Source organism: Manis javanica, chromosome 12 (assembly GCF_040802235.1).
Source record: "Manis javanica isolate MJ-LG chromosome 12, MJ_LKY, whole genome shotgun sequence".
Classification (NCBI taxonomy): Eukaryota; Metazoa; Chordata; class Mammalia; order Pholidota; family Manidae; genus Manis; species Manis javanica.
Window position 1 is genome coordinate 44,618,230 of NC_133167.1, and position 15,366 is coordinate 44,633,595.

The 15,366-nt window shown below is 41.2% G+C and overlaps 1 long non-coding RNA gene across 1 annotated transcript in view; it reads right to left on the minus strand.

Annotated features, from left to right (window-relative positions):
- LOC140845034 (uncharacterized) overlaps window positions 1-11,759 on the minus strand; it is a 54,660-nt gene extending 42,901 nt beyond the window's left edge. Inside the window, exon 1 of the long non-coding RNA XR_012123657.1 lies at window positions 11,348-11,759. This is a non-coding gene — a long non-coding RNA (uncharacterized lncRNA). The remainder of the gene's footprint in view (window positions 1-11,347) is intronic.
- Window positions 11,760-15,366: the final 3,607 nt, after the last annotated feature.

Consider the following 15,366-nt stretch of genomic DNA (forward strand, 5'->3'; position numbering starts at 1 on the left):
GGTACCCCTATAATACTGATATTTTTCCTTTTGGATTGGTCACACAGTTCTCTTAATATTGTTTCATTCCTGGAAATCCTTTTATCTCTCTCTAGGTCAGCTTCTATGCGTTCCTGTTCTCTGTTTTCTATTCCTTCAATGGCCTCTTGCATCTTTTCCATTCTGCTTATAAATCCTTCCAGAGTTTGTTTCACTTCTGTATTCTCCTTCCTGATATCTGTGACCTCCCTCCGGACTTCATCCCATTGCTCTTGCATTTTTCTGTGCATCTCCATCAGCATGTTTATGATTTTTTATTTTGAATTCTTTTTCAGGAAGAGTGTTTAGGTCTGTCTCCTTCTCTGGTGTTGCCTCTATGATCTTGGTTTGCCTGTAATTTTGCCTTTTTGTGGTGATAGAAATAGCTTGCCGAGCTGGAATGAGTGACAGCTGGAAGAACTTCCCTTCTTGTTGGTTTGTGGCCTTCCTCTCCTGGGAGAACAGCGACCTCTAGTGGCTTGTGCTGGGCAGCTGCATGCAGACAAGGCTACTGCTTCCTGCTGGGCTGCTATTGAGTTTATCTCTGCTGTTTCTGTGGGCGTGGCCTGGCTCGGGCTGCTGCTCCAAGATGGTGGAGCCCCATTGGAGGGGGAGTGGCCGGGAGGCTATTTATCTCCGTAAGGGGCCTCCGTGCCCTGCTGCCCAGGGAGTTAGAGTACCCAGAGATCTGAAGATTCCCTACCCCTGGAGTAAGTGTCCCATCCTGTCCCTTTAAGACTTCCAAAAAGCACTCGCCAAAACAAAACAACAACAAAAAAAAGAAAAAAAAAACTTAAGAATTAAAAAAAACCGCTCACTTTTCTGTCCTTAGGTGCCAGCCTTGGGCACCTGCTCACCGGTCTTGCTGCCCTGTTTCCCAATATTGGGGTCCCTGTCCCTTTAAGACTTCCAAAAAGCAGTCACCAAAAAAAGAAAAAATAATGGCCATTTGCATTTCTTTGTTCTCCAGTGCTGGCCTCAGGCACCTGCTCACTGGTCTTGCTGCCCTGTTTCCCTAGTATTGGATTCCCTGTCCCTTTAAGACTTCCAAAAAGCACTCGCAAAAAAAAAAAAAAAAAATGGCTGCTCGCTTTTCTTTGTTCTCTGGTGCCAGCCTCCGGTACCCTCTCACCAGTCTTGCTGCCCTGTTTCCCTAGTATCCAGGACTCCACGCATGCACTGTGTCTGTGCTCTGGTGCAGATGGCTGGGTGTTCAGCAGTCCTGTGCTCCCTCTCCCTCTCTGCTCCAACTCCTCTCCTCCCACCAGCGAGCTGGGGTGAGGGGTACTCAGGGCCTGCCGGGTTGCGGCTTGTATCTTACCCCTGTTCTGAGGTGCTGGATTCTTGCAGGTGTGGATGTAGTCTGGCTGTTGTCCTGTGTCTTCTGGTCTCTGTTTTAGGGATAGTTGTAATTTCAAAAATATATATGGTTTTGGGAGGAGATTTCTGCTGCTCTACTCACACCACCATCTTGGCTCCCCTCCATATATATTTTTGAAAATAAACAAATACAACTTTTCCTAAAAGAGAGACCAGAAGATATAGTACAACAGCCAGACTACATCTACAGATGTAGATCTGTGAGAACTCAGCATCTCATGAAAAGCTCTCCCCCCACCCTAGCTCACCTGAAGGAGGAAAAGAATCAGAGTGGGGAGGGAGTGGAAGCACAGGACTGCTAAACAACCAGCCCTAGTAATCTTCACTAGGAGCGCAGACACACATTGCATGGTGTGCTGGATATCAGGAAAATGGAAGGGTAGTGTCTGAACTTAGACTGTGAGTGGGTCACCACAGCTGGCTCCCCTGGGTCAAAAGAAAAGTGGGCATTTTTTAAAAGTCTTAAAGCAACAAGGGCTCAACAGGTGAACAAAACTGTCTGAGCACACTCGGCCCAGCAGGCTGGGAATCTTGAGAAAATTCAGGCCCCCTAAACCCTGGGGGGTAAAGCAGCCCTGAAGCCCCTTACAGTGATAAGCAACCTGCCATTCATTCCCCTTGGCCAGTGCTACAAGCAAACTGCTGACCCGCCACAGCTGTGGAGCACTTGGAAAGCAGAGGAGCCAGAGAGCAGCTCCACCCACAGCAATCACACAGAGTCTCCTCCCAGCACACAGCTAACTGGGACAGGCAGTGGAAACTGGGGCAAGGTACAGAAGGCATGAAGGGATGCTATTCTCCCATGAGAACACATCGGGTGAGTCTGCCATCCACACAGTGGACTAGGCTATCCCAAGAGCCACCCTGCCCACAGCAGCTCAGCAGATTATCCCAGAGACTACCCCCAGTGTGCAGGTAGATGGCACAGGCAGTGGAGAAGGGCAAGGTGACCAAAATGCAGGAAGGGACTTTGTTCTCCCAGCTGAGACATGCTCTACCTGCCTGTGACCACTTCTATCACCATGAAAAGGCAGAAGAATCTGATTCAGTCAAAAATCACTCACACAACCCCAGAGAGAGGGTGTGGTGAGATAGATATAACCAATCTTCCTGAAAAAGAATTCAAAATAAAAGTCATAACCATGTGGATGGACCTGCAGAGAAATATGCAAGAGCTAAGGGATGAAGACTGGAGGGAGATAAGAGAAATGAAATAATCAATAAAAGGTCTTAAGAGCCAACTGGATGAGGTGCAAGAGACTGTTAATGGAATAGAAATCAGAGAGCAGGAACACAGAGAAGCTGATGCAGGGAGATATAAAAGGATCTCCAGGAATGAAAAAATATTAAGAGAACTGTGTGACCAATCCAAATGGAACAATATTCTCATCATAGGGGTACCAGAAGAAGAAGAGAGAGAAAAAGGGATAGAAAGTGTCTTTGAAGAAATAATTGCTGAAAACTTCCCCAAACTCAGGGAGGAAATAGTTGCTCAGACCACGGCAGCACATAGAACTCCCAACAGAAGGGACTCAAAGAGGACAACACCAAGACACATAATAATTAAAATGGCAAAGACCAAGGACAAGGACAGAGTATGAAGGCACCTAGAGAGAGGAAAAAGGTCACCTACCAAGGAAAACCCATCAGGCTATCATCAGACTTCTCAACAGACACCTTAAAGGCCAGAAGAGAATGGCATGATATATTTAATGCAATGAAACAGAAGGGCCTTGAACCAAGAATACTGTATCCAGCACGATTATCATTTAAATATGAAGGAGGGATTAAACAATTCCCAGACAAGCAAAAGTTGAGAGAATTTGTCTCCCACAAGCCACCTCTAAAGGGCATTTTAAAGGAACTGCTCTAGATGGAACCACTCTTAGGGCTAAATAGATGTCACCAGAGAAAATAAAATCACAGCAAGGAAAGCAGACCAACGAAATACTAACTAAAGGCAATAAATAAAATCAGCTATCCACAAAAGCAAAGGAAGCACAAAAGAGTATAGAATAAAACATCTAACATATAAAGAATGGAGGGAGAAGAATAAGAAGGGAGAGAAATAAAGAATCATTAGACTGTGTTTATAATAGCTTAATAAGAGAGTTAAGCTAGATGGTTAGAGGGTAAAGAAACTACCCATGAACCTTTGGTAACCACGAACCCAAAGCCTGCAATGGCAATAAGTACATATCTTTCAATAATCACCCTAAATATAAATGGAGTGAGAGCAACAATCAAAATACACAGAGTAATAGAATGAATGGATAAAAAACAAGACCCACCTATATGTTGCTCACAAGAGACTCACTTCAAACCCAAGGACATACACAGACTAAAAGTCAAGGGATGGAAAAAAATATTTCATGCAAACAATAGGGAGAAAAAAGCAGGTGTTGCAGTACCTGTATCAGGCAAAATAGACTTCAAAACAAAGAAAGTAACAAGAGATATAGAAGGACATTACATAATGACAAAGGGGTCAGTCCAACAAGAGGATATAACCATTGTAAATATATATACACCTAACACAGCACTGACATATGTGAAACAAATACTTACAGAAATAAAGGAGGAAATACAATCCAATGCAGTCATTTTAGGAGATTTCAGCACACCACTCACTTCAAAGGACAGATCAAATAGATAGAAAATAAGTAGGGACACAGAGGCAATGAACAACACACTAGAACAGATGGACCTAACAGACATCTACAGAACACTCCACTCAAAAGCAGCAGTATACACAATCTTCTCAAGTGCATATGGAAAATTTTCAAGAATAGACCACATATGAGGCCACAAAGAGAGCCTCAGTAAATTCCAAAAGATTGAAATTCTAACAACCAACTTCTGAGATCACAAAGGAATAAAACTAGAAACAGATTTAATATAGAAAACAAAAAGGCTCACAAATAATCAATCAATATGCTCCTAAATAATCAATGAATCAATGACCAAATTAAAACAGAGATCAAGAAATATATGGAGACAAATGACAATAGCACAAAGGCCCAACTTCTCTGGGACACAGTGAAGGCATTTCTAAGAGGAAAGTATATAGCAATTCAGGCCTATTTAAAGAAAGAAGAATGATCCCAAATGAGTAGTCTAAAGTCACAATTATTGAAACTGGAAAAAGAAGAACAAATGAAGCCCAAAGTCAGCAGAAGGAGGGACATAAAGAAGATCAGAGTAAAAATAAATAAAATTGAGAACAATAAAGTGACCGAAAAAAACCAGTGAAACCAAGAGCTGGTTCTTTGAGAAAATAAACAAAATAGATAACCCCCTAGCAAGACTTATTAAGGGAAAAAGAGAATCTACATACATAAACAGAATCATAAATGAGAAAGGAAAAATCATGACAGACCCCATAGAAATACAAAGAATTATTAGACAATACTATGAGAATCTATATGCTAACAAGCTGGAAAACCTAGAAGAAATGGACAACTTCCTAGTAAAATACAACCTTCCAAGACTGACCAAGGAAGAAACAAAAAATCTAAACAGGCCAGTTACCAGCAATGAAATTGAATTGGTAATAAAAAATATACCCAAGAACAAAACCCCTGGGCAAGATGGATTCACCACTTAATTTTATCAGACATACAGAGAAGACATAATACCCATTCTCCGTAAAGTTTTCCAAAAAATAGAAGGGAAGGGAATACTCCCAAACTCATTCTATGAAGCCAGCATCACTCTAATACCAAAACCAGGCAAAGACACTACAAAAAAAGAAAATTACAGACCAATATCCCTGATGAACATAGATGCAAAATTATTCAACAAAATATTAGCACTATTTACATACAACATGATCAAGTGGGATTCATCTCAGGGATGTGAGGATGGTACAACATTTGAAAATCCATCAACATCATCCACCACATCAATAAAAAGAAGGACAAAAAACACATGATCATCTCCACAGATGCTGAAAAAGCATTTGACAAAATTCAACATCCATTCATGACAAAAACTCTCAACAAAATGGATATAGAGTGCAAGTACCTGAACATAATAAAGACCATATATGATAAAACATACAGCCAACATCATACTTAACAGTGAGAAGCTGAAAGCTTTTCACCTAAGTTCAGGAACATGAAAGGGTTGCCCCCCCTGCCACTGTTATTCAACATAGTGTGGGAGGTTCTAGCCACGGTAATTAGACAAAACAAAGAAATACAAGTCATCCACATTGGTAAAGAAGAAATCAAACCGTCACTATTTGAAGATGTCATGATATTGTACATAAAAAACCCTAAAGATTCTACTCCCAAACTACTAGAACTAATATGTGAATTCAGCAAAGTTTCAGGATACAAAATTAATACACAGAAATCTGTTGCTTTCCTATACACTAATGATGAATGAGCAGAATGAGAAATCAGGAAAACAATTCCATTCACAATGGCATCAAAAAGAATAAAATCCCTAGGAATAAAACTAACCGAGAAAGTGAAAGACCTATACCCTGAAAACTACAAGACACTCTTAAGAGAAATTAAAGAGTACACCAACAAATGGAAACTCATCCCACGCTCTTGGCTAGGAAGAATTAATATTGTCTAAATGGCCATCCTGCCTAAAGCAATCTACCGATTCAATAAAATCCCTATCAGAATACCAAGAGCATTCTTCAACGAACTAGAGCAAATAGTTCTAAAAATTCACATGGAACCACAAAAGACCCTAAATAGCCAAAGCAATCCTGAGAAGGATGAATAAAGTGGGGGGATCTCGCTTCCCACCTTCAAGCTCTACTACAAAGCCACAGTAATCAAGACAGTTTGGTACTGGCACAAGAACAGAGCCACAGACCAGTGGAACAGAATAGAGACTCCAGATATTAACCCAAACATATATGTTCAATTAATATATGATAAAGGAGCCATGGACATACAATGGGGAAATAACAGCCTCTTCAACAGCTGGTGTTGGCAAAACTGGACAGCTACATGTAAGAGAATGAAACTGGATCACTGTCTAACTCCATACACAAAAGTAAATTCCAAATGGATCAAAGACCTGAATGTAAGTCATGAAATCGTAAAAGTCTTAGAAGAAAACATAGGCAAAAGTCTCTTGGACATAAACATGAGTAACTTCTTCATGAACATATTTCCTGGGCAAGGGTAACAATAGCAAAAATGAACAAGTGGGACTATATCAAGGTGAAAACTTCTGTACAGCAAAGGACACCATCAATAGAACAAAAAGGCATGCTACAGTATGGGAGAATATATTCATAAATGACAGATCTGATAAAGGGTTGACATCCAAAATATATAAAGAGCTCACTCACCTCAACAAACAAAAAGCAAATAATCCAATTAAAAAATGGGCACAGGATCTGAACAGACCCTTCTTCAAAGAAGAAATTCAGATGGCCAACAGGCACATGAAAAGATGCTCCATATCGCTAATCATCAGAGAAATGCAAATTAAAACCACAATGAGATATCACCTCACGCTAGTAAGGATGGCTACCATCCAAAAGACAAACAACAACAAATGTTGGCGAGGATGTGGAGAAAGGGGAACCCTCCTACACTGCTGATAGGAATGTAAATTAGTTCAACCATTGTGGAAAGCAGTATGGAGGTTCCTCAGAAAACTAAGAATAGACATACCATTTGACTCAGGAATTACACTCCTAGGAATTTACCCTAACAATGCAGCAGCCCAGTTTCAAAAAGACATATGTACCCCTATGTTTATTGCTGCACTATTTACAATAGCCAAGAAATGGATGCCACATTAGTGTCCATCTGTAGATACATGGATAAAGAAGAAGTGGTACATATACACAATGGAATATTATTCAGCTATAAGTAGAAAACAAATCCCATCATTTGCAACAACATGGATGGAGCTAGAGGGTATTATGCTCAGTGAAATAAGACAGGCAGAGAAAGACAAGTATCAAATGCTTTTATTCAAATGTGGAGTATAAGAACAAAGAAAAAATGGCGGGAAAAAAACAGCAGCAGATTCACAGAAACCAAGAATGAACTAACAGTTACCAAAGGGAAAGGGACTGAAGAGGATAGGTGGGTAGGGAGGGATAAGGGGGAAAAAGGGGCATTACGATTATTAGACATAATGTAGAGGGGGCACACAGGGATCGCTGTATAACAAAGAGAAGACAAGTAGTGATTCTATAGCATCTTACTATGCTTATGGGTAGTGAATGTAATGTGTATGTGGTGGGGACTTGATGATGGTGGAGGGAGTCTAGTAACCATAATGTTGCTCATGTAATTGTAGATTAATGATACCAAAATTAAAAAAAATATTGGTCATCCTTTTCAAGGAACACATTAAAGTACAATTTTTTTCACAGTAATCATCCCTTAGAAAAACAGTTCCATCAGTTTTTAATCTTCTAATTTCTTTTGGAAATGTTCCTACAAAAATGTACCTCTGAAAATTTCACTTTAGTGACTTCTTGGAATAAAATATTTATTAACATATGTAGAAACAAAAAATTATATATAGTATTTTGTCACAATACTCATGACATTAATTATTTGCTCAGTGTAATACTGACTCTATGTCAGCTACACTCCACTTTTGAGAACAAGATTCTGTATGAACTTCAGAAAACATTCTCTAGCCAATATCAGAATAAGATTAAAATGGGATAATATAATACTCTTTTAATTAAAGGTGAGGGAGGGAGGCAGGGAGGCTGAGAGAGGTTGCCATCAGATTAGGAGCAAGGAAATGTGGATTTTTTTTCTCGTTTCAAATCCTCTCTTTGGGTGATAATTATTATCACACTCCAGCTCTATCTGATAATATCACCTTGGGTGAGACATTAAAGCACTTTTAAACATCATTTTCCTCATAAAGAAAACAGGATCTCCAAAAATTCTTTCAGTTCTTAGACTGTGAGCCTGATCGAGGGCTAAGGGAAACTGAGAGACCACGGAAAAGGGCTTGAGACACCCTATTCTCCCACCTTGTTCCCTGCTCGCTCTGGCTTACCTTCCCTCTGCCGCACAGCCCCACTGCCTCCCAGCCCCTTGTTGATTTAGACTCCTGCTACCTCATGAAATGCTTTCACTGCCATAATACTTGGCAGCATGATTGAGACTCCTATGTTTCCCACCGAGAAACTGAGCATAAAGACCATGGAGTGCTGAAGCTCATGTCATCTGTGGGTCTCTCCACCTGGCCACAACCCAGCAGGGACTAAAACTCCTTGTCTTTGCAATAACCTGTTCTCTCTGCCTCAAATTTCCATTTCTCAGCCACTTGTCAAATTAAGTGCCATCTTCTTTCCTCTATTTGTATCTGTACATTACTTTGTGTTTCCTTTCTTCTCCCCTCACAGCTTGTTCCTCTTTCCAACCCAAACCTTTGCATTTTTTCCCTCTGGACTTCTGATTCCACTAATGTGCAATCTGTGATCTTTTCATTAAATGTCTTCTTCTTGCCCCCTCCTCCTTCTTGCGTTTAGGACTTCCTCAGAAGTACTCCATTTCCCTGCAGCCCCAGCCCATTAGAAAAACATTTATTTTCTCATACTGTCCTTGCATCAGGATCAGGGAGTGGGATCAATTTCTCCATATTTCTTGTTGCCATTTTCGGATCACAGCTCCAGAATTTCTTATAAAAATGCCAGTTCCCTTGAAGGGTTTGCCCTTTCTTTATGCCTCTCCTTTGTATAGTCTCATCTGTAGACCTTGTAGATATTCCCTGAGAATTTCTGGCAACATGTTTGCAAACTTCCCTCCCTAACTCCTGTTACCAACAAGAACATTAATGTCTGAGGCTGACCCATTTGTTGCCATGGCTTCTCAGTTTCCTTCATGTTTTTACTTTTGCAGCCTTCTCCTTACCACTTCCCCTAATCTATGACCACAGCCAGCTGTGGGGAAGTTGGGGTTCCTATGGCCAGGATCCTCACTGAACTTAAACCCCCTGATGATGTAACTAGCCTGTTGTTAGGCTACCGCTTCCACACCTTTAGGCAATAAGCTATTACTGCGCTATACAGAGATCTCGGTTCTGTGCCCTGGGCTGAGGCAGAGATGTTAGTGCTCGACCTACCGCTGGGAGAACAAGCCGGGTAATAAACCCTTTCACCCCAAAGAACGTTTTCCTGTCAATTTCTTTGGTCACATTGTATCCATAGTGAACTTGCCAGGTGCTGAAACCCATTGGTGAGACACCTGCTTCTCACTCAGACCTGCATGCTTGTGAAATCTCTTCTTCAGGCATTACCTTCTCTTTTCCAAACCCCTATGTTTGCAGCTTGGTCTAAATACCCCTATTTGATCAATTTTAGTCCTTTGATTCACTTACCCATTTATTTTGCCTTATGAGTAAGCCTTGTTCTATATTCTCTTTTAATCTATTTGAGATTTTCTTTCTCTCTCCTCAATCTCTCCCTTGTTGGGGCCCCAAATGTTCTGGTTTATTTACTTTTAATTGTGACTGCCTACCAAACCTGCAACCATGAATCAATTCAAATGTCTAACTTCTCTATAGTTGTGCATAGATTGCTTTATGCAGCTAAAAATATTCCAACAAGTCAGATTAGTAACATTACAGACATTCACAGACAATTAACTTAAAATTGCCTGAATTCGTCATGTTTCACTAGTCAATTCACTTTTCATTTCACAAGAAAATAAACTGCTTTAATCCTTCTCCAATAACCTTTAGCCTCTTTATTCTTTACTCACTCTGCTGACCCAGAGTACAACTTCACCACCTCCCTCCAGCAAACATCCAAACCCATCCACATCTATAACCCCCACCCCTTCTTTCTTCTGTTATAGTGGATATGTCCCTGCATCCTGCCATAGTCCACCCTGCCACCTATGCTCTAGATCCATCATCAATTATCACACACATCAGCTGATTTTTCAATGCCATTTAAACAGGTTCATCTCAGCTTAAAAAATAAAACAGCCCTTCTAGCTACTTTTCTCTTTCCTTTTATTCATAATCTCTCTTCTTGAGTTATGTATATTCCCATTTCCATATCCTAACCTGCCATTTTCTCTTCAAAGCAGTCCAATTTGGATTTCGCTTCCAACAACTCTGTAAGATAAATTCTAGCCAACATAAGCAGGCAAAGAGAGGCAACAAAGGGCCAGGTAGTTTATTTGAACTCAATACCCGGGCGAGATTTCCCAGTCTATAGAAATGGAGGCTGGGGAATTTGCATGTAAGTAGACAGGCAGTGAGTTTTTAAAGAAGGTAGGGGGAGGCAGAGCTTAGATTTAGAGTGGCGTGAGGATTGGCTAGCCCAAGGCACGTTTTTCAGGTTGGGAGGGGGCAGCAGCCGGGGACTTTGGCACCTCATCAGTGTCCAACGTGCTCGCTCCTCCCTCCAGTGCCTCCAGCCTTACAAACTCCACTAACACTCTTCTAGCTAAGGTCACTAATAGTCTTCTTATGGCCAATACAAAATTACATTCTTCAGTCCTGATCTCACCTGACCAATTCCTATTAGTTGACAGTATTTTCTTTCTTTGGTTTTCTAATACTAAATATTTTTTCTTCCCCCCCACCCAGTCTGGACACTTGTCTTCATAATTCAATGTTCAACAAATATTTTAGAACACCTCATGTTTATCAAAAAAGTATGCTGAGCATATAGCAGTGAGTAAGACAAAAAGTCCTTGCCCCCAAGTAACTTATATTTTAAAAGGGAGAGAGCTTAGTAATTTCATATAGTCTTCAAAAGCGCTGTGAAGATAGAATAAATGTTACAAATTAGAACATTTCTCACTCTTAGTCTCCTTTGCTAGCTTCTTCTAGTTTTAAATGTTGGGATTCTTCCTAGCTCTAATGCTGTCTGTTTACTTTGTACTATTCACATAGCTTCCATCTACATGCTTATGACTCCTAAATTTATATTTTTATTCCAAGCCTCTCTTGAGCTCCAAATGTATATTTAAGCACTTACCTCAGGGACGGAGGCTGCTGGATGCCTCACGTTGTTCTGTTGTGTGTCCTGCCTCGAATACGGGGCTCACCAGGTCCTGTGGCTGAGGAAGAGACTGGGTGGTGCAGGAACTTTCACTGTCTCTGACTACAGGTGACATCCTTCACATTTTCTGACATTTCAGTCATCTGAGTTAGTCACAGAGCTCTGCCTGACTACAGTGGGGGCTGGAAACAAAGGGGTGTTTCCCAAATGCCCAGAAAGTAACCAGATTTTCGTAAGCACAAGTAATATCTACCACAAAAAGAATTGAGTTCTTTTTCCTCATTTTCCTTACTAATAACCTCCTAAATGTTTCTTTATTTCAATAATTTTCTCCATGTATACTAATGGTAAACAAGAGCTGCATTGCTCAGATCAGCCTTCAAGGGAGGACTTGTTGCTTTGGCTGCTGAGAGGGCAATTAGCACACGGCCTGCTGCTGTCAGCTTTAAAGTTTGCCTCAGCTGCAGAGTGCCTTTGCCAAGAGCGTAGACTCGTGGTTTACATCCCGTGATTGACTGCAGTAGGAGCATGACCAAGGCTTCACAGTCCTACTTCTCCCTCTGCCAAATATGGTTTCCTTTCCCCAGGGAACGGGACTAGAGTGAGGAGGGATGATAAACAAAACATCAGAATTTTAATAAAAACAAGATCAGTTGCCTCCTTTCCACAGGTGTTAATGCTTAATAAATAGCTTGCACATCAAATTCTACTTAAGCATCTGTTTTTGGAAGAAATAACCCGTGCCAGTTGGTAATGGGTGGGGTCTGAGGAAGCAGGTGATAATTTGGTGTTTGGGAGATAAATCATATTCAGTCCAGCTTTCAGAGAAGACCCTGTCATTGGTAGGTGGAACACAGACATCCCTGGGCATAAAGTATACATCCAGTTATTAAAATTCTCTCCACTGATGAGTTATGATGGTGTACACTGAGGGAGGAGAGTATGTCTAAGCTGGTGTAAAGCATCAGATCTTTGAGAAATACTGGGGAAACTATAAAGACAATAGGAACAGATGGCTATTGTTAAGTCCATTGCTACACTAGAAAAAGATTATGAAAAGGAGTGGGCAATTGACCCCAAGTGTGAAAGCCATTATATACCTGTCTGAGAGCTTACAAAACACCCCTGCAGCAGGAAAGCAGAGGAAATGGGGGACCTTGAAACGGGGGACCTTGAGTTACTGAAGTGGTAGGGCTCCAGATAAGGTTTAATGCCCAATCAAGGCATTAGTTAGGACAATATCAGAGTCTGGTTAAGAGAAAATGGGATTCTGTCTGACCTTTGGGAAGAGAATATCTTGGTGAATAACCCTGAATGTTTGAACCCCTAGACTCTTCTGAACTCTCTGAAAATGCAGAAGTAAACCACCTCTTCTTCATAAAGGCTAGCGGGCCCACCACCCTTGCTTGAAGGCAATGAAGAGTCCTTTCCCACAGAACATCATGTGCCCTCACTCAGAATCTGCCTTTACCTTCTTTAATGACACTAGGCATATAGTCAGGGTTAAGTCACAGCATAATCAGCCAGGGATACGCTGCTGCTAGTGAGACTTAACATCCTACAGAATAAACAAGGCCTAGACTTTGTGTGCTGTCAGGTACTGGAGGAGAATCAGTAGATCTGAATTCTCAGAGTGCCTAATCCAGGGGACCAGAAAAAATAAGATTTGACAAGGCTCCTTGACTTGGGAGCCTTCTAGTGATACTAGATTTATCAGCTTGGTGAGATCTCCAGGTGACCGTGCACACTCACTACTGAGATGACTCCTAGGGGCATGAAAAAAAGCAATGGGCAATGCTAAGGGAAGCTGGAATACTAGAAATCAACAGCAGACAGTAGAACAAGGGATTAAAAAACTCATGGAAGCCAGCATGCTGGACTGAATATACTTTGTAAGGCCAGGGGCCCCAGCAGATGATTATGCTCCATGAGAAGGCCTATAAAATAGCCCGTTTGCCAAAGCCATTAACTGTGCTGGTGGGGGACCGGAATCACTCACAGGCCAGTGGTGGCTCTCTTCTCTTACCCAGAGATGACAGTGGGAGAGGCTCATACTAGGCTCACTGAAAAGCAGTGGGGATGACTGGACCCAAATAAAGACCAGGTGGTAGCACTTAACTGGATGAAATTACTGTAGTGACAGCATCAAAGCAGCAGCCAGGAGGCCTGAGCTAAGAAATGGAGATGGTTAATCAGTGTCACTAGGGGCAAAAAAGATGGGAACCCAATCAGAGCATTCCATTCAGCTTGCACTATCATAAGACAAAAAATGGATGATCAGGAGGCCAAGGGCAATTGTCCTAATTAAAAATCACAATACAGTGCCAAGTTTCTGGACCTGAGGTAGTTCTCATGCCCAGAACCCACTGACTAAAAGAGGAGGCCAAACTCATAATAAGAAGGAAATCTCAGTAGCAAAGCAAATAGACTCAGTAATGATTTCTCCACTCATTTCCCAAAAGTCACAAACTTTGGTAACTATTAGGGTGGCCAATCATCCTACTTTTCCCAGAACTCAGGGGCTTCTTGGAACAGCAACTTTGTTTTAATTTGGAAAGTCCTGAGCAAACCTGTACTATGTGCTGGGGAAAGGGAGATAGCTAAACATTCCAAGGACTGTTAGACACAATCTGAATTGGCAGTGATACCTAGAAGCCTGAAGCACTGTTATGGCCCCTCTATTAGAGCAGGGGCACTTAGAGGCCAGGTAATAAATGGATCCTGGGGGCACTTAGGGGCCAGGTATTAAATGGATCCTAAGAAACGCCTGGCTTGTGAATGGGTCCACTATTCTTTTTGGATCCATCCAGCAGTTATTTCCCCAGTTCCTAAAAGAATAATTGAGACCAACATACTAAATAATTAGCACAAGCCCCAGACTGAGGCTCGGCCTATGAGATAAAGGTAATCATACCCAAGCAGAAGCTTCTAAAACTATTCCTCAAACTCAGTTAAGATAATAAGTCAAAAACAACATTATACCCCAAGGGAGATAGTAGAAATTTGTAACACTTTTAAGTATTTAAAGGATGTTGGTCCCTACCAAATCTTCATTAATTCACTATTATGGCCCTTTTAAAAATAAGAAGAATCTTGGAAAGATGAGAACAGACTACTATAAACTCAATATAATAATAATTCCAATTGCAGGGCCAAGCCAGATGTGATATTTTTGCTAGAGAGGATCAACATGTCCTCAAGTACACAAAATTAAGCTGTTAATATGGCAAATGTATCCTTTCTATTCCATAAAGAAAAGAGGATCATAAAGAGTTCTGATTCACATGGAATAGGCAATAATATACCTTTATACTTTTGTTCTAGGGCTATGTTAACTCTCCTGCTCTCTGGACCATTTGAATATCCTATAGAACATTATGTAGATTCACTACATTAATGCTATTATGTTAACTGCCTCTGATAAGCAAAAGTTATCATCATGTTCTTTGGTAAGACATCTTTTCCAGAGAATAGAAAATAAACCCACAAAGATTCAGGGCCTTCTCACTGGTAAAATTTTAGGGCTCCTGTAGATATCCAGTCCAAAATAAAAGACGAATTATTGCATCTTGGACTTCCCACAACAAAAAAGGAAGCTTAATACCTGGTCGGTAACTTTGAATTATGGAGCAGCATATTCCACTATTCCATGTGTGGGAATGCTGCTATAGCCCATATGCTGGATGACACTAATGGCTGTCTGTTCTGGTGGGGCCCAGAGTAGGTAAGAGCTTTGCCGCAGGCCTAGACTGTTGTGTAAACAGCCTGCTGCTTGGGCTGGGCCATACAATCTGGAAGACTCTTTAGTAGTAGAGTTTTGGGGATGGGTAAAGGTGACCTGTGGGGCTTGTGGCAACCCCAAGTAGAGGAATCACATGTGGGTCCCTGGGTTTTGGAAGATGGAAGTAAAATTTTCCTTTTGAAAATAACTTATGGCATTCCTGGTGGAGATGGAGCTCTGGACTATGGAACATAAATGGATCAATCATGTATCC